Source organism: Cololabis saira, chromosome 17, assembly GCF_033807715.1.
Source record: "Cololabis saira isolate AMF1-May2022 chromosome 17, fColSai1.1, whole genome shotgun sequence".
Taxonomy (NCBI): domain Eukaryota; kingdom Metazoa; phylum Chordata; class Actinopteri; order Beloniformes; family Belonidae; genus Cololabis; species Cololabis saira.
Window position 1 is genome coordinate 1829191 of NC_084603.1, and position 19106 is coordinate 1848296.

General features: G+C 40.6%; 1 protein-coding gene across 1 annotated transcript in view; it reads left to right on the forward strand.

The window, feature by feature from the left end:
* Positions 1–19106, forward strand: part of LOC133463405 (inactive ubiquitin carboxyl-terminal hydrolase 54-like) — a 60284-nt gene continuing 41178 nt past the window's right edge. The window contains 1 exon segment of the mRNA XM_061744934.1: positions 1–146. The gene's annotated coding sequence lies outside the window, so the exon portion shown is untranslated.

A 19106-nucleotide genomic window follows, 5' to 3' on the forward strand; every position in this document is an offset into this window, starting at 1 on the left:
GAGAGACGGAGCTGAGATAAAGAAGAGGAGGAAGAAGAGGAGAAGAGAAGAAAAGAGCTGCAGAATCCCCGGAGGAGCAGGAGAGCAGGAGACCAGGGAGGAGGAGGAGGTTCAGGAGCTGGAGCTGCAGGTGGAGGTTCATCAAGGTGAGTCCTGGAGGAGGGGGGGTCCAGAACCCTGGGGGGTCCAGAATCCTGCAGGACTGGACCTGCTGTTACAGGGATACGAGGGTGAGAGTGAAGAGAGAAAATGTTTCTACAATCTGTGAATCTGCAGCTGAAATATCAGATCAACCTGCAGAGGATTGACTTTATCTCAGGTTTAGTTTATCTCAGGTTTAGTTTATCTTAGATTGACTTGTTTCTGTCAGCCTGTTTCAATTTTAGTTTTATTTTTAGTCTAGTCTTTGGGTCCAGCTATCATTCTAGTTTTTATTAGTTTTAGTCTCGTTCAGGGCAGTTGCTATGAATTCTTGCCCCTAGGGCTGTGCGATTAATCGATTTTAAATCTAAATTGGATTTATTAATCACAATCGATGTTAAAAAAAGGAAAATCTGAAAATGGATGTTCCTTTTTTGCAGCTGCATTACAGACAGAGCCCGTCTAGTCATCTTTGTTTGGTCAAGAAAATGGTTAATGTTGTCACTTTACTAAACTCAAGGAGGATTTACAGTATCTTTCAATTGCACTTCATTCCCAATAGGGACATTTGTTTGCTATTTTTCTTTAAAAATAAAGATAAAATATTTGAAACAATTTATTCCATTGTCTTTTGTAGTTTTACCAAAAAAATCAAAATCGAAAATCGGGTTTTCAGTGAAAAAAATCGGGATTTTATTTTTGTCCAAAATCGCCCAGCCCTACCTGCCCCCCTAAAAGAAAATACCCGTGGGGCTTTTACACTTACGATGTCTTTTCGGTGGTCAATAGTGTAATAAACCCAATTTGTTTTCTTCTTCTTCTTTTGCATTTAACCACCTCACGAGTAAAAATTCCAAAAAGGTGTTGATTAATGTCTTAGTAACTGCCAGTTGTGCAGCAGTTCACTAATAAAGTAAAACAGCCGATAGTGTTTCTGTTGCTCACTCACCATCTCTGCTGCTCTTATCTCTAACCTTTCCTGGTGCCCGGATTGGTGCTTTTTGGGGGGCGTGACAGCCTTACCACCATCTAGCTACTAGGAATGGGTGATATTTTACCGTTCACGATAAACCGTCAAAAAAACTCCCCACGGTAAGAATTTGTATCTCACAGTAAAAATGATAAATTCCTGTTGATGATGTTTTTGTGTAAAACTGATTTATGGTTCTGTGTTAAATCCACGCACAACGTACGTGAAGGAAGGAAGGAAGGAAGGAAGGAAGGAAGGAAGGAAGGGAGAAAAGAGGAAGGGAAGAAGGAAGGAAGGAAATGAGCCTGAAAGAAAGAGAAAGGAAGGAAGGAAGGAAGGAAGGAAGGAAGGAAACAAGGAAGGAAGGAAGGAAGGAAGGAAGGAAGGGAGAAGGAAGGAAGGAAGGAAGGAAGGAAGGAAGGAAGGAAGGAAGGAAGGGAAAAAAGAGGAAGGAGGGAAGGAAACAAGGAAAGAAGGAAGGAAGGAAGGGAAAAAAGAGGAAGGAAGGAAGGAAGGAAGGAAGGAAGGAAGGAAGGAAGGAAGGAAGGGAGAAAAGAGGAAGGAAGGAAGGGAGAAGGAAGGAAGGAAGGGAAAAAAGAGGAAGGAAGGAAGGAAGGAAGGAAGGAAGGAAGGAAGGAAACAAGGAAAGAAGGAAAGAAGGAAGGAAGGGAAAAAAGAGGAAGGAAGGAAGGAAGGAAGGAAAGAAGGAAGGAAGGGAGAAAAGAGGAAGGAAGGAAGGAAACAAGGAAAGAAGGAAAGAAGGAAAGAAGGAAGGAAGGGAAAAAAGAGGAAGGAAGGAAGGAAGGAAGGAAGGAAGGAAGGAAGGAAGGAAGGAAGGAAGGAAGGAAAGAAGGAAAGAAGGAAAGAAGGAAGGAAGGGAAAAAAGAGGAAGGAAGGAAGGAAGGAAGGAAGGAAGGAAGGAAGGGAAAAAAGAGGAAGGAGGGAAGGAAACAAGGAAAGAAGGAAGGAAGGAAGGGAAAAAAGAGGAAGGAAGGAAGGAAGGAAGGAAGGAAGGAAGGAAGGGAGAAAAGAGGAAGGAAGGAAGGGAGAAAAGAGGAAGGAAGGAAGGAAACAAGGAAAGAAGGAAAGAAGGAAAGAAGGAAGGAAGGGAAAAAAGAGGAAGGAAGGAAGGAAGGAAGGAAGGAAGGAAGGAAGGAAGGAAGGAAGGAAGGAAGGAAGGAAGGAAGGAAGGAAGGAAGGAAGGAAGGAAAGAAGGAAGGGAAAAAAGAGGAAGGAAGGAAGGAAGGAAGGAAGGAAGGAAGGGAAAAAAGAGGAAGGAGGGAAGGAAACAAGGAAAGAAGGAAGGAAGGAAGGGAAAAAAGAGGAAGGAAGGAAGGAAGGAAGGAAGGAAGGAAGGAAGGGAGAAAAGAGGAAGGAAGGAAGGGAGAAGGAAGGAAGGAAGGGAAAAAAGAGGAAGGAAGGAAGGAAGGAAGGAAGGAAGGAAACAAGGAAAGAAGGAAGGAAGGAAAGAAGGAAGGAAGGGAAAAAAGAGGAAGGAAGGAAGGAAGGAAGGAAGGAAGGGAAAAAAGAGGAAGGAGGGAAGGAAACAAGGAAAGAAGGAAAGAAGGAAAGAAGGAAGGAAGGGAAAAAAGAGGAAGGAAGGAAGGAAGGAAGGAAGGGAAAAAAGAGGAAGGAGGGAAGGAAACAAGGAAAGAAGGAAGGAAGGGAGAAAAGAGGAAGGAAGGAAGGAAGGAAACAAGGAAGGGAGAAGGAAGGAAGGAAGGGAAAAAAGAGGAAGGAAGGAAGGAAGGAAGGAAAGAAGGAAGGAAGGAAGGAAGGGAAAAAAGAGGAAGGAAGGAAGGGAGGAAGGAAGGAAGGAAGGAAGGGAAAAAAGAGGAAGGAAGGAAGGAAGGAAGGAAGGAAGGAAGGGAGAAAAGAGGAAGGAAGGAAGGAAGGAAGGAAGGGAGAAAAGAGGAAGGAAGGAAGGAAGGAAGGAAGGAAGGGAGAAGGAAGGAAGGAAGGAAGGAAGGGAGGAAGGAAGGAAGGAAGGAAGGAAGGGAGAAGGAAGGAAGGAAGGGAGGAAGGAAGGAAGGAAGGAAGGGAGAAAAGAGGAAGGGAAGAAGGAAGGAGAGAGCAGGAGGAAAGAAGGAAGGAAGGAAGGAAATGAGCCTGAAAGAAAGAAAGAAAGATAAATCCCCATTGATTATGTTTTTGTGTAACAAACATGGTGGATCTGAGAGTGAGATAGATTTAAAGTTACAAAGGTGGAGGTGAATTGGTATTTTTTTTATCGTCATTTTTGCATAAATGCCAGAAATGATCGTGATACATTTTTTAGTCCATACCGCCCATCCCTGCTAGCTACTGCACATCTAATCCAGCTGTGTCTCACGTTAGTGCAGCGCTGCTCGCCCATCCCTGCTAGCTACTGCACATCTGATCCAGCTGTGTCTCACGTTAGCGCAGCGCTGCTCGCCCATCCCTACTAGCTACTGCACATCTAATCCAGCGGTGTCTCACGTTAGCGCTGCTCACTCCACACAGGGAACCGTGCTGGTGGACCAAACCATTTTTAAGAAGGGAAAGCACAAAGGGAATTATCGAAATGATTCAAATTAAACAATATTGTGTGACTGTTGGCTCTGTTTGAATTTGATTCATTAGTATGAGTATGTATTATGTATTATTTATGCATAATCATGTTTTCATAGGTTACTGGGGGCCGTGTGTGGGCCCTTTGTCACCACCTTTCCCCCGTATACGACGGCGCTGGTCACGTTCTTTTCCTTTTAGTCGTGTCAAGTTTCAGTCGACTAAAAGCCATTTTAGTCTTATTTTAGTCAGAATTGTCCATTTTAGTCTTATTTTAGTAAAAAACTACAGAGGAGACACTTCTGCTCCCTAGTGCAGATTTATTTAACACATCAATCGTCGTAACGTTTCCAGCGCATTTTGCTCTTAGGACTTATTTTTTTAGTCAAAGATTGTGTTTATCCAAACCCATTTTACAATTCAGACAAGGTTATCTTATTATTATATTATTGTTACCTTATAGACTCAAGAATACAGAAGATTCTCATTTGAGTTTACAACATTTTTTCCTGTGATTTTGTGGCCGAATTTCTCCCCATCTTTTTATCTCAGTTTAGGTTTATTTCAGGTTGAGTTTATCTCAGGTTTGAACATTCCTCCAGGAAAGTTGGTCCTTTAGTGTCAGAAATAAGTCGTAAAAATCTTCGGACAAAGGGATTGTGCGTTAGCAACAGTAACTAAGGGGGCGGGGCTTATTTGCACATCGGTTCTTTGCAGATGACGACGTGTTTTACAATAAAAACTAACTTTGTCTGGAGCGACGGCAGGAACAGGAAACAGGAAGGAACCGGTTAAATTACCGAGCTTCTGTTTGTCCAGAGACTTTTACTCCTGACGGATTTAAAACGACGATTCAGCAACTTTTCTAGACGTTTAACTGTAAACAAAGTTTCCTGTTTCCTCGTCTGAACAGGTGACTCAGTATAAACACACCTGCGTGCGTGCGTGCGTGCGTGCGTGCGTGCGTGCGTGCGTGCGTGCGTGCGTGCGTGCGTGCGTGCGTGCGTGCGTGCGTGGGTGTGGTGTGCGTGTGCGTGTGCGTGTGCGTGTGCGTGTGCGTGCGTGTGGTGTGCGTGTGCGTGTGCGTGTGTGTGTGCGCGTGTGTGTGTGCGTGTGGTGTGGTGTGTGTAGAGTAAACACCAGCCCTGCGGGATGATGGGAGTGATGATGTCATCCTAACAGCTGTTTGGCGTCACATGACCGGATGTTTGAGATTGTAAAACTTCATTGGTAGTAAATTCAACTAAAGGTGAAACAAATATATTATTTCCCACTACATTCAGAGTGAGATATTTCAAGCCTTTATTTGTTATAGTTTTGGTGATTATGACTCACAGTTTATGAAAACTACAAATAAAAAATCTACAAAAATTAGAATGTTTTATGAAATCAATAAACAATTCAATAATAAAAATTGTAATAAATAAAGGTTTAACATGTCTTGCGTTGCATGTAAGACTGTGAAACTATCTAATACAGGACTGTCTCAGAAAATTAGAATATTGTGATTTTCTGTAATGCAATTACAAAAACAATAATAATAAATAATAAATTAACTTTTACACCATATTCTAATGTTCCGACCTTCACCTGTAGTTATATTTATATTTACCATCGTAGCATAGGAGGTTATTTCAGTTGCTAGTATGGTTGTCTGTCTGTACAGTCATGCAAGTTCAGTACTATTAAAGGAGATTGAGGCAGGATTTATGAAAAAAATGTGTATACGTTTTAAGTTTTCTAGTAATAATGTCAGATGAAGCGTTCCAAACCAAAAAGAATGTTTCCTCTAGTGTATCTCTCCTTTGCCTTGAACAGGCTGTTGCTGCAAAATGTGCTGCAATTCACAATTCACAGCTAGAGCAGCAATTTCCCGCGCTGTCCTGTGGATGTGACGTCACATGACGCTGCATGTGCGTTCTCCCCGTTCTCCCGTGCCGGCTTCACTGTTGGCTGTAGTGTCATCTCTCTTTTGTTCCTATATTTTCCTCTTTTTTCCTCTTTTTTACCTTTTTTTTTCTCTTCTTTTTCCCCTTTTTTCCCTGTATTTTTCTTGATTTTTTTCCTCTTTTTTTTCTCTTTTTTCCTATTTTTTCTCTTTTTTCCTATTTTTTCGTCTTTTTTCCTTTTTTTCTCTTTTTTCCTTTTTTTTCCTATTTTTTCTCTTTTTTTCCTCTTTTTTTCTCTTTTTTCCTCTTTTTTTCCTCCCTTTTCCTTTTTTTCCTCTTTTATCCTTTTTCCTTTTTTATCACTCTTTTTTTCTCCTATTTTTCTTCTTTTTTCATCTTTTTTTCCTCCTTTTTCTCTTTTTCCTATTTTTTCCTATTTTTTCCTCTTTTTTCCTAATTTTTTCTCTTTTTTTCCTCTTTTTCCTATTTTTTTCCTCCTTTTTTCCTCTTTTTTCCTCTTTTCTTCCTTTTTGTCCTCCTTTTTTCCTCCTTTTTTCCTATTTTTTCCTCTTTTTCCTATTTTTTCCTCTTTTTTCCTCTTTTTCCTCTTTTTTTGCTTTTTTTTCTTATTTTTTCCTATTTTTTTATCTTTTTTTCCTCTTTTTCCTATTTTTTCCTCTTTTTTCCTCTTTTTTCCTCTTTTTCTGCTTTTTTTTCTTATTTTTTCCTCTTTTTTTCTCTTTTTTTCCTATTTTTTTCCTATTTTTTCCTTTTTTTCCTATTTTTTCCTTTTTTTCCTCTTTTTTCCTTTTCCCCCTCTGCATGTGCGTTCTCCCCGTTCTCCCGTGCCGGCTTCACTGTTGGCTGCAGTACCCCCGACGGCCGTCGTGGTGAAGGGTGGCGCTAGAGAGTCTCATTTCTTAAAAGGAGCCTCAAGCTCCTTTAAAGCACTTTAAACTTTATATCAAAGCATTTTGTTTTTTTATATAAAATAAATATATTTCTATGCAGTTTAGAAGTTTTGGGGATGTCCCTCTTTTTTGGCGCCTGCGCTGCTGAAATCAGGCGTTCCTTATTTCTATTTCTGAAAGGTGGCCACCCTGTCCAGTTCTTTTTCTGCAGCCTGAAGCCGGGGTGTAGCCCCGCCCCTGCACTAAGCCCCGCCCCCAGTCCTAAGCCCCGCCCCCAGCTCTAAGCCCCGCCCCCAGCCCCTAACCAAGGTGACCCGGTTCCCACGGGAGGTTTTGTTGTCTGTAATCTCTGAACCGAGAAAACACTCAACACAGATACAAATATGGAAACAAGTCGGAGAAAACTGAGAATCACCATGACGACCAGATACTGGTCTCAGGACCCGGACCTGGACCAGACTAGACCAGACCGGTCTAGACTGGTCCAATCCTGAGACCAGGACCTAAACCAGGACCTAAACCAGGACCTAAACCAGGACCTGAAACAGGAGCAGCAGTGCATCGTGGGAAGTTTAAACGTAGATAAATGAGTGTGAACTCCAACATCCACCCGTTTGTTTTGATTCCAGCAGCTGTCGCCACGGCGATAAGAACCATCAGTGTTTCCTGTCCCAGCAGTGGAACGTCCCACCGGGGGGGGGGGTCTGGAAAAGACCCTGCTGGGGGTCAGGTGTGGTTAGGGTCGCCACCTTTCTTTTTCCAGGAAGACACTTCCTGGGGCCGTGATGTCATCGGTCAGAACCAGAGTCCGTCACAAGAACCAGGAGAGGAGTAGAACCTCTGGATCTGGACCCTGGTGGTCCGTAGAGGACCTGCAGGTCTGGATCTGGACCCTGGTGGTCTGTAGAGGACCTGCAGGTCCAGCCGGGTCCAGCCGGGTCCAGCCGGGTCCTCCGGTGCTGCAGAGAGCTGACTGTATTGATCATTCAACCCCCCCAGGGGTTGAATGATCAATACTCTGATCAATGCAGACTCTCTCTCTCCCCCCTCGACCAATCAGAGCCCTCGATCGCCCGGTCGTGTCCTGATCGGGTCGATCGACTAACGACCTCGTAATTAATTACCCCGACGATGTTCCGGGTCGGTCGCCGGGGCAACAAGTCTGAAACGTTTAAGGTCATGGAAAAGATCCTGCTGGACAAAAAGTCCCCACTGGTAACGCTTTTCCACCAGACCGGTTCCAGGACTGGTCCTGGTCCTGGTCCTGGTCCTGGTCCTGGTCCTGGTTCTGGTCCTGGTTCCTGGTCCTGGTTCCTGGTTCTGGGCCAGTGCTGACTGTAGTATTTGTACTCTAGTATCTGTACTATAGTATTTCCCCCCTGAAGTGCAGGTGCTGTAGTACTTGTACTATAAGCTCCTAATGCCGGTACTCTAGTATTTGTACTGTAGTATTTGTACTGTAGTATTTGTACTGTAGTATTTGCTCCAGCTACTGCAGGTCCTGTAGTATTTGTACTGTAGTATTTGTACTCTAGTATTTGTACTATAGTATTTGTACTATAGTATTTGCTCCAGCTACTGCAGGTACTGTAGTATTTGTACTATAGTATTTGTACTGTAGTATTTGTACTATAGTATTTGTACTATAGTATTTGTACTGTAGTATTTGTACTATAGTATTTGTACTATAGTATTCTCCAGCTACTGCAGGTCCTGTAGTATTTGTACTATAGTATTTGTACTGTAGTATTTGTACTATATTATTTGTACTATAGTATTTGTACTGTAGTATTTGTACTATAGTATTTGTACTCTAGTATTTGTACTGTAGTATTCTCCAGCTACTGCAGGTCCTGTAGTATTTGTACTATAGTATTTGTACTGTAGTATTTGTACTATATTATTTGTACTATAGTATTTGTACTGTAGTATTTGTACTATAGTATTTGTACTGTAGTATTTGTACTGTAGTATTCTCCAGCTACTGCAGGTCCTGTAGTATTTGTACTATAGTATTTGTACTATAGTATTTGTACTATAGTATTTGTACTATAGTATTCTCCAGCTTCTACTGCAGGTACCGTAGTATTTGTACTATAGTATTTGTACTACAGTATTTGCAGCTCTACTGCAGGTCCTGTAGTATTTGTACTATAGTATTTGCTCCAGCTACTGCAGGTCCTGTAGTATTTGTACTGTAGTATTTGTACTCTAGTATTTGTACTGTAGTATTTGTACTGTAGTATTTGTACTCTAGTATTTGTACTATAGTATTTGTACTGTAGTATTCTCCAGCTACTGCAGGTACTGTAGTATTTGTACTATAGTATTTGTACTGTAGTATTTGTACTATAGTATTTGTACTGTAGTATTCTCCAGCTACTGCAGGTACTGTAGTATTTATACTGCAGTATTTGTACTATAGTATTTGTACTACAGTATTTGCAGCTCTACTGCAGGTACTGTAGTATTTATACTGTAGTATTTGTACTCCAGTATTTGTACTATAGTATTTGCAGCTCTACTGCAGGTCCTGTAGTATTTGTACTATAGTATTTGTACTATAGTATTTGTACTATAGTATTCTCCAGCTCCTGCAGGTCCTGTAGTATTTATACTGCAGTATTTGTACTATAGTATTTGTACTGTAGTATTTGTACTGTAGTATTTGTACTACAGTATTTGCAGCTCTACTGCAGGTCCTGTAGTATTTGTACTATAGTATGTGTACTACAGTATTTGCTCCAGCTACTACAGGTCCTGTAGTATTTGTACTATAGTATTTGTACTGTAGTATTTGCAGCTCTACTGCAGGTCCTGTAGTATTTGTACTATAGTATTTGTACTATAGTTTTCTCCAGCTACTGCAGGTCCTGTAGTATTTGTACTGTAGTATTTGTACTGTAGTATTTGTACTATAGTATTTGTACTATAGTATTTGTACTACAGTATTTGCAGCTCTACTGCAGGTCCTGTAGTATTTGTACTATAGTATTTGTACTACAGTATTTGCAGCTCTACTGCAGGTCCTGTAGTATTTGTACTATAGTATTTGTACTACAGTATTTGCAGCTCTACTGCAGCTACTGTAGTATTTGTACTATAGTATTTGTACTACAGTATTTGCAGCTCTACTGCAGGTCCTGTAGTATTTATACTGTAGTATTTGTACTACAGTATTTGCAGCTCTACTGCAGCTACTGTAGTATTTGTACTATAGTATTTGTACTACAGTATTTGCAGCTCTACTGCAGGTCCTGTAGTCTCTGCTGGGTTGCCAGGTCTGTTTTTACAGCCGCTTCAGTCTGGTGTTTAATTACGGGTGTTTAATTACGGGTTTTTAAATACTGGTGTTTAAATACGGGTGTTTGGTCCTAATAAGCATTTAGAGCAGAATAAACCAGCATTTACTGCAGGATTGTTACTCGTTAACAACCGGTTTGAGCCAGTTACACCCACTTTAAATCACACTGCAGGAATGATTCTATTCCAGGATATTTAGGGGAAATGTAACTCTATTTTTACACTTTAACTCATTCTTAAAGTAAGTACGTTAGTTTATCTCAGAATGTGAATTAAACAGCCACAAACCAAAGCAAAACTGTTCATATTTTTCTAAACTGTTGAACAACTTTATATCAAGTAATTAAAATGTCCCTTTTTGTAATTCAACGAACGCTGAAATAACGGTCCAGTTAATCTCAGTTCTGTCTCTATTTTATTCACATTAAACCAGAACTTTTGAGCTGCTCTGCTGGAGCTGCAAAAAATGAAAAGTCTTGTATCAGAATTAGAATGACGAGACACATGCTGCATGTTTCTATATTAGTTAGAACTGGGGGGAGATTTTTTTTCATTATGCACTTCGAGAAAAAAGTTGAAATGTCGAGAAAAAAGTCGTAATTTCGAGAAAAAATTAGAAATGTCAAGATGAATGTTGAAGTACAATCTTGAGACAAAAGTCAAAATGTTGAGAAAAAAGTCGAAATGTTAAGAAATAAGTCAAAATGTTGAGAAAAAAGTCAAAATGTCGAGAAAAAAAGTCAAAATTCAGAGAAAAAAGTTGAAATGTCGAGAAAAAAATCAAAAATTTAGAGAAAAAAAAGTTGAAATGTTGAGAAAAAAATCGAAAATTTAGAGAGAAAATTCGAAATGTCGAGATTAATGTTGAAATACAATCTTGGGAAAAAAGTCGAAATGTTGAGAAAAAAGTCAAAATTCAGAGAAAAAAGTCGAAATGTCGGGAAAAAAATCGAAAAATTTAGAGAAAAAATTTGAAATGTCGAGATTAATGTTGAAGTACAATCTTGAGAAATAAGTCGAAATTTAGAGAAAAAAGTCGAAATATCGAGAAATAAGTCAAAATGTTGAGAAAAAAGTCAAAATGTCGAGAAAAAAAGTCAAAATGTTGAGAAAAAAGTCCAAATTTTGAGAAAAGTCCAAATTTTGAGAAAAAAGTTGAAATACCGAGATTAAAAAGGAAAGGAAAAAGTAAGAAAAAAGAGGAAAAAAAGGAAAAAAGAAGAAAAAAGAGAAAAAAGAAGAAAGAAAAGGAAAAAAGAGAAAGAAAAAGAAAAAAAGGTCAAACATTTAGAGAAAAAAGTCGAAATGTTGAGAAAAAAATTGAAAATTTAGAGAAAAAATTCGAAATGTCGAGATTAATGTCGAAATACAATGTTGAGAAAAAAGTCGAAATGTCGAGAAAAAAGTCAAAATTCAGAGAAAAAAGTCGAAATGTCGAGAAAAAAATCAAAAATTTAGAGAAAAAAAAGTTGAAATGTTGAGAAAAAAATCGAAAATTTAGAGAGAAAATTCGAAATGTCGAGATTAATGTTGAAATACAATCTTGGGAAAAAAGTCGAAATGTTGAGAAAAAAGTCAAAATTCAGAGAAAAAAGTCGAAATGTCGGGAAAAAAATCGAAAAATTTAGAGAAAAAATTTGAAATGTCGAGATTAATGTTGAAGTACAATCTTGAGAAATAAGTCGAAATTTAGAGAAAAAAGTCGAAATATCGAGAAATAAGTCAAAATGTTGAGAAAAAAAGTCAAAATGTTGAGAAAAAAGTCCAAATTTTGAGAAAAGTCCAAATTTTGAGAAAAAAGTTGAAATACCGAGATTAAAAAGGAAAGGAAAAAGTAAGAAAAAAGAGGAAAAAAAGGAAAAAAGAAGAAAAAAGAGAAAAAAGAAGAAAGAAAAGGAAAAAAGAGAAAGAAAAAGAAAAAAAGGTCAAACATTTAGAGAAAAAAGTCGAAATGTTGAGAAAAAAATTGAAAATTTAGAGAAAAAATTCGAAATGTCGAGATTAATGTCGAAATACAATGTTGAGAAAAAAGTCGAAATGTCGAGAAAAAAGTCAAAATTCAGAGAAAAAAGTCGAAATGTCGAGAAAAAATCTAAAATTTAGAGAAAAATTTCGAAATATCGAGATTAATGTTGAAGTACAATCTTGAGAAATAAGTCGAAATTTAGAGAAAAAAGTCGAAATATCGAGAAAAAAGTCAAAATGTTGAGAAAAAAGTCAAAATTTCGAGAAAAAAGTCAAAATTTCGAGAAAAAAGTCAAAGTTTCGAGAAAAAAGTCGAAATATCGAGAAAAAGTCGAAATATCGAGAAAAAAGTCGAAATGTCAAGAAAATAATTAAAATTTAGAGAAAAAAGTCAAAATGCCGAGAAAAAAGTCGAAATGTCGAGATTAATGTTGAAGTACAATCTTGAGAAAAAAGTCGAAATGTCAAGAAAATAATTAAAATTTCGAGAAAAAAGTCAAAATTTCGAGAAAAAAGTCGAAATTTCGAGAAAAAAGTCGAAATGTTGAGAAAAAAGTCGAAATGTCGAGATTAAAAAGGAAAGGAAAAGGAAGAAAAAAAGAGTAAAAAAAGAAGAAAAGAGAAAAAAAAGGAAAAAAAGAGAAAGAAATGGAAAAAAAAAGGTCAAACATCTTTGAAAAAGCTCCAGGAGCCACTAGGGCGGCGCTAAAGAGCCGCGGGTTCCTGATCCCCGTACTAGACCCAGACCAGGACCAGAGAACAAAACTAGTTCAGCTCCACCCCCCCTCCACCTATAATAAAATGATTCTACAGTATTTGCATTTCTAACCACAATGTGTGTAAAATTAGGAACAGTGTATATTATCACCACGGTGACGGTTAACTGTTAACTTATAATAATACATAGCAGCAATGGTAAGAACTACAATACCAGAAGGTAATGGACATGTACGTACGCCCTGAATGCAGGAATTGTGGCATTGAATTGTCAATTTTTTTTAATTCACCGTATGAATTTTGTAATAATCAGGTTTCTTACACATTTTTCAAGGTCAAATTCCAGCACTTTTCAAGCACTTTCAAGGGTCATTTTCTAAATCTTCAAGCACCTTATCGCTGGGGTAAAATATCTACAGGAATATATGAACTCATCATTTTTTCTGCTTTTTATCACAATTATGTTCATTGTATCGTGCTGTAAACATCTAGTTTCATCTTACTGATTTTATTTCTCCTTGTAATAACTAAACTATACAGTCTGATCCCAATTTGGTGAAAAACACAGTTATAATTTCAAGCACTTAAACTAAAATTCCAGCACTTTTCAGGCCTTGAAAACACAACATTGAAATTCAAGCACTCTGGAAATTCGCCCTTTTTGCTCGTTTTTGACGCGGGATCTGGCAACCCTGCTCCTCCCCCTCCAAAGCTGCCGCTTTAAACACAATACCCGTCTGGTGTTCTGGGGGACCGAGTAGAACCGGGACCAGACCGGGACCTGGACCACCAGACCAGGACCAGACCAGACCGGGACTCAGGTGAGTCTCCTCCCCGCCTCCGCGTCTCTTTCTGCGGCTTCAGCTCGTCCCTGCGTCCCGTTAGTCCCGCACCAGACTCCGTTCACAAAACCTGCGTTTCTGCGCCGCGTCTAGCGGTGCTGTTTCTGCTCCGGCCGTTTGGACCGGTTCCGGGCTCGTTTATCCGCGTTCATTCAGCCCAGACGGGTTGGTCGGAGCCGGGTCTGGAATTCGGCTGCGGTTCGGGGTGTTTTTACGGCTCCGGAACCGGCGGTTTTTGAGCGGAACCGGTGCTGCATCTCTGCAGGTTTGCATGGAGAAAGTTTCTATGGAGCTGCACATGTGCGCGCTCCCGCGGCGGGGGGGTTATTGATCAGGGGGGGGGGGGGTTATTGATAAGGGGGGGCTGGTGAACATGCACATGCACGAACCTGCAGGTTCGGTTCGGGGGTGCTTGGAGCTTTAACTGAAAGGAGATTATTCAGCAGGATTTTGGGGCAGGAATGTGTTCGGGGGGGGGGGCAGGACCAAGGGGGGGCTGGCTGGTTCCGCCCAGTTTATTTATATAGCACAATTCAAAGTGCTTTACACCAACATTAAAAGCAGCAAGACATAATTAGACAAAAAAAAAAAACAATGGGGGGCCGGAGGTCCAGGACCTGGTCTGGGACCTGGTCTGGACCCGGGCCAGGCTGCAGGTTCTCCTGGAGGTTCCTGGAACCTTTAGGGTCTTTGTTTGAGGTTCTGAATGGAAGAGAGAACCAACCAGACCTCCAGTTGAACCAGTTTCTGGGGTTCTGGTGGGTTCTCAAAAATGTTCTCACTTTGCCTAAAAGACGTAACTGATAAAAACTAAAACTCGTCTTCACAACATCGTCGGTCAAATTCTAACTTTGGGCCTGAAAGATCCGGACGAAGAGCCAAAGATCCGCCGTCACAGCGTCTCCAGACAAAACGCTCTCCGTTTTGTCCTCATTTAAATGTAAAACATTGCGTGCCGACCGCTGCTTGATGTCAGTAATACACGTGTGTTCTGTATCTGGACATGTGGGGCAGCAGAACTGGCCCGGTTTGATCCACTCCGTCTCCCGGTTCCTCCTCTGGGTCTGGAGGTTCTGGAGGAGACAGTAAGACCATCACCTGGACCAGAGGAACTGGCCCCGCCCCCTGTGATGTCACCACAGGTGTCTGAAGAACTGGCCCCGCCCCAGGGTCGGCGCCAGAGCAAATATTCAGAGGGGGCACGAGGCTTATTAGGGCGGGCACAAAATCAGTCGTGTAGGAAAAGCACTTTAAAGAAAAAAGTGCATTCTCACTGCTTTCCTATTAATAATCTGTCTAAAACATGAGGAGAAATCAAATCACTTAGGTGTAAATAATGCAAGGAAGCGCACATTTTACTTTGACTGAAAACGTTTTACTCGTAACACACGAGGTCACATACATGTTTTCAATATAGCATATAGAACAAGAACAACTATGCATTGATTTATATTTACATTTTGAGTCGCACTGGAGAAAGTGCGCTTAGAAAAGCTGCAGTCTGCGGCTCCAGGTGCTGAATTCCACTCAGCCTCCTCGTCAGGTCTCGTTCCAAAGCAGCTGTATGAGATGAGCCTTGCAAGCGTGCGTCATTGTCCGCCCGTGGTGGGTAAAAATGTTCTTGAGAACTGAGAACGAGTTCTCACACATGGCGGTGGAAGCACCCAGTGTCAGTGAGAGTTTGAGGGCAAGCAAAACCGCGGGCATGGCCTGAAGCACTTGGTGGTGCTGAGAGGAGTCGTGACGCGGTCATCTTCCCATCAGTCTGCTCAATCACTCTAGCAACGTACTTCTTTGCCACAGTGCACTCCGGCTTCGCAATAGTTAGCTTTCGGGAAATTTGTTTACTGCCAAATAAGAAAAGTGAGGGGGCACAGTGACTGAATTAAGCGGGCACTGCCCCCTGGTGCCCCAGGCATGGGGCGATATACGATATTATCGTATATCGCGATGAAAAACGGCCGCGATAACGTTATCGTGGGGTACTGTAATTATCGCCAATTTTTTATTTTTTTTATTTTTATTTTTATTTTTTTTATTTTTTTGGTCACACAAGGCTACCAGCCAGGTAGAAGCCAGTGTTACTTTTTTCATGTATTTTATTAATATTATTTATTATTATTATTTATTTAATATTTTCTCAGAGAGTAGTACAATCCGTGTGCATTTGACTACTGTGGCACTTTATTTTCACTCAATCTTTGTGTTGGCCATGCAGCTTTTGTTTTGTATACTACAGAGCAGTGCCTTTATTTTATTATTTTTCCAGAGAGCCGTACTAAGTAGCAGGCAGCCAGCCACTGTTAAAGTTTCAGAGAGTAATACAATCAGTGTGCATTTGGCTCTACTTTGTCAATTTATTTCTATTTGTCACTTATTTCTTTCGACTCTCAGGGAAGTATTTTCTTACAAAAAAAGAAAGTTCAAATAAGTACCGGTACCGGTACTATAGTTTACACTTTGTAATGCATAACATTTACAGTACACTATTTGTTCTCTACCTCAAGTGTCACTGTGTTGAGAATGATTTGAGAATAAATGTTCTGAAGGAACCAGTGGATCCACGGTTAGTGTTTTTCCTTGCATTTTAAGAATTTTATAAGCGACACGCTAATATCGTGATAATATCGTAATCGTGATATTTTTGTCCACTAATATCGTGATATGAAATTTTCATATCGTCCCATGCCTAGTGCCCCCCCATGGCGCCGACACTGCCCCGCCCCCTGTGATGTCATCACAGGTGTCTGAGTCTCCTGTCTAGTCTAGTGGGTCACCACCAGACATTTGGACCCGGTTCCAGCAGAACTCCACCTGGACCGGTCCTGGTCTCCTCCGGACCTTTTTAATACCAATACCTAGTTCTGCTCCCTGGGTCGGATCAGAACCGACCCGGTACTGACCCGGTACCCGCCTCCGTCTCCCAGAATTCCTAGCGGTGTCTCTGGCAGCCCTGCAGAGAATTAGAGGTGATTAGAGGGTGTGTGTGTGTGTGTGTTGTTGTGTCTGCAGCAGCTGCTCTTACATAACCAGTTTCAACAGAAAGGAGATCCAACCTGCAGAGATCCGTTCCCCAATCGATCAATCTGATCGATCGGTCTGATGGATCGATCGGTGAACGTCAGCGTCTCCAACCTGAGACAAAATAAAAACAGACAGAGCTGTAGAGACGTGAAGGAGAACTCAGGTCTCTGTAAACGCAACGCAAACACAAATTTACCAGTTAATTCAGTAAAAATCCTAGAATGTGATTTCCTGGATTATTTCCCTCCATTCTGTCTCTGATAGTTGAAGTTACTGATGATGGAAATTACAGACCTGTCATCTTTTTAAGCGGGAGAACTTGAACAGTTGGTGGCTGAATAAATACTGTTTTGCCCCACTATATATATATATATATATATATATATGTATATATATATATATATATATATTAGGGATGGGTGGTATGGACTAAAAAATGTATCACGATAATTTCTGGCATTTATCCCGATAACGATAAAAATGACGATAGAAAAAATACAACTCCACCTTTGTAACTATAAATCTATCTCACTCTCAGATCCACCATGTTTGTTACACAAAAACATCATCAACGGGAATTTATTCTTTCTTTCTTTCTTTCTTGCTCATTTCCTTCCTTCCTTCCTTCCTTAAATCCGGCTTTACACAAAAACATCATCAACATGAATTTATCATTTTTACCGTGAGATACAAATTCTTACCGTGGGGAATTTTTTTGACGGTTTATCGTGAACGGTAAAATATCACCCATTCCTTATGTGTATGGAGAGGCCGGAGAGACTGTCGTGTCTCGTGTCATAGACGAGGCTCGACCTTCACACACTTCAATGTGTCTTATTTCAGTTATGGTGTAAAATAAAAACAGATCAGACCAATCATGATATTGTATGAACTTAAAATGCACATAAAGAAGGAAATAAGTATAACATGGACTATATATGTTGTTGTAAAGTCTATCCAGCCTGACATTGGTGATACATTTGTGTGTGTGTGTGTGTGTGTGTGTGTGTGTGTGTGTGTGTGTGTGTGTGTGTGTGTGTGTGTGTGTGTGTGTGTGTGTGTGTGTGTGTGTGTGTGTGTGTGTGTGTGTGTGTGTGTGTGTGTGTGTGTGTGTGTGTGTGTGTGTGTGTGTGTGTGTGTGTGTGTGTGTGTGTCTGTGTGTGTGTAAATGACAGTCTTGGACTGAAAGTGTCACTTATTGTGAATTAAAGGATCAACAGATTTACAGATAATCAATATAATCAGTCGACCGTTTATTATAAACGACGTGGAACAGCTGATCCACACACACACACACACACACACACACACACACACACACACACACACAGACCTGTAATCTGTCCAGACGGTCTGATCAGACTAATCCATCCTCACCTCCTCCTGACCTGCTCTTTACACACTGATACACACACACCTACACACACACACACACACACACACACTGATACACACACACACTCTCTCTCTGACACACACATGTACACACATACAAACACTGATGCACACTCTCCCTGACACTCACACTCACATTCTCTTTTCCTGCAGAGTCATCAGTTTTTCCTCCCTGTTGACTGTAAACACATTTACTCTCCAAAGTTTCTTTAGTGTAAAACAAGATAAACTTCATCTTATCAAGTTAGTTTTATTGTTACATAAATACAACCTTGTTGAATCTGTCGTCCTTTATTTGATGAGAAGAAGCCAAAGAAAAAGAGAACATTGTGTTGGTCTAACTGTACAAATACTGAAAGATCAGAATCACCTGGTCGCTCGGTGGGCGGGGCCTGCGGTGGGCGGGGCCTGCGGTGGGCGGGGCCTGTGGTGGGCGGTTTCCGGTAGAAACATTTAGTTCAGTTAGTTAGTTGTTAGTTTGCTGACTTGTAAGGTTCCCTTGGGAACGGCTTGTCGTAGGAACGGTTCCCAGTGTCAAGAGTTCCTAGTGTAAAAGGCTCCTGCGGTGCCTTTAGTCTTTATTAGTGCCACGGCTGCGCCAGAGGCTCCTCCTCCACAGCTATGCCATAGCAATGGAGGAGCAGTTGCCTCTGGCGCTCATCTGTTTATTATTCATTTTCCGGACAGATTTCGGTTCGCTACTCCTCCTACAGATTTCAGACGACCGAGGCGCATCATATATCAAAATATGCGGCTCAATCGGGATTAGTCTGCTATGACTTTTGGTGTTGAAATTCCCATTTTTCCCAAAGTTATTCCCAAAAAACAGGCCAAAAAAACCCATTCAAAGCAGATGGGAAAACGTAAAAAAAAAAGCCAAAATTCACCTTTTTCGGAGTCACGTAACTTTCTCATACTTGCACGTAGAAATGTCATTCAAACTTCAAAACGGAGGAAAACTTCTCTTCTCTCCAAAACACCAGTTTTTTCCTAAGGTGTACACTTTTCAAGATATGAGCACTCAAGCAAGGACTGGAAATCCCTTTTTTGTCAAATCTAGAGTGCGGGTATCGGTTGGTAGAGCGGGAGAAACAGTAAAAAAAGAACCTGAATTTTTATTTGTAACTCGAGCTCACGGCCAAACCGTGAAAGCTGGACAAATAACTTTTGGTCAGAATGTAGACATAGGTGTTTGGATTCATAAAATGTGACTTTGACAGGCGGGGTATGCACAAAATTTAAACGGGGGGGGCTAAAGCGGCGCGAAGTCCTGCCTCGGTCTCCATTGACTGTAATGTAATCAAAAGTTTTCTTCAAAAAAATCTCACTTTGTTTTGGCACTGCCGTTACTCACACATTTTAAAGAAAATCTGAATAAAATGAAGATTGTCAGAATCTGCCGGGTTCTGTGTCTCTC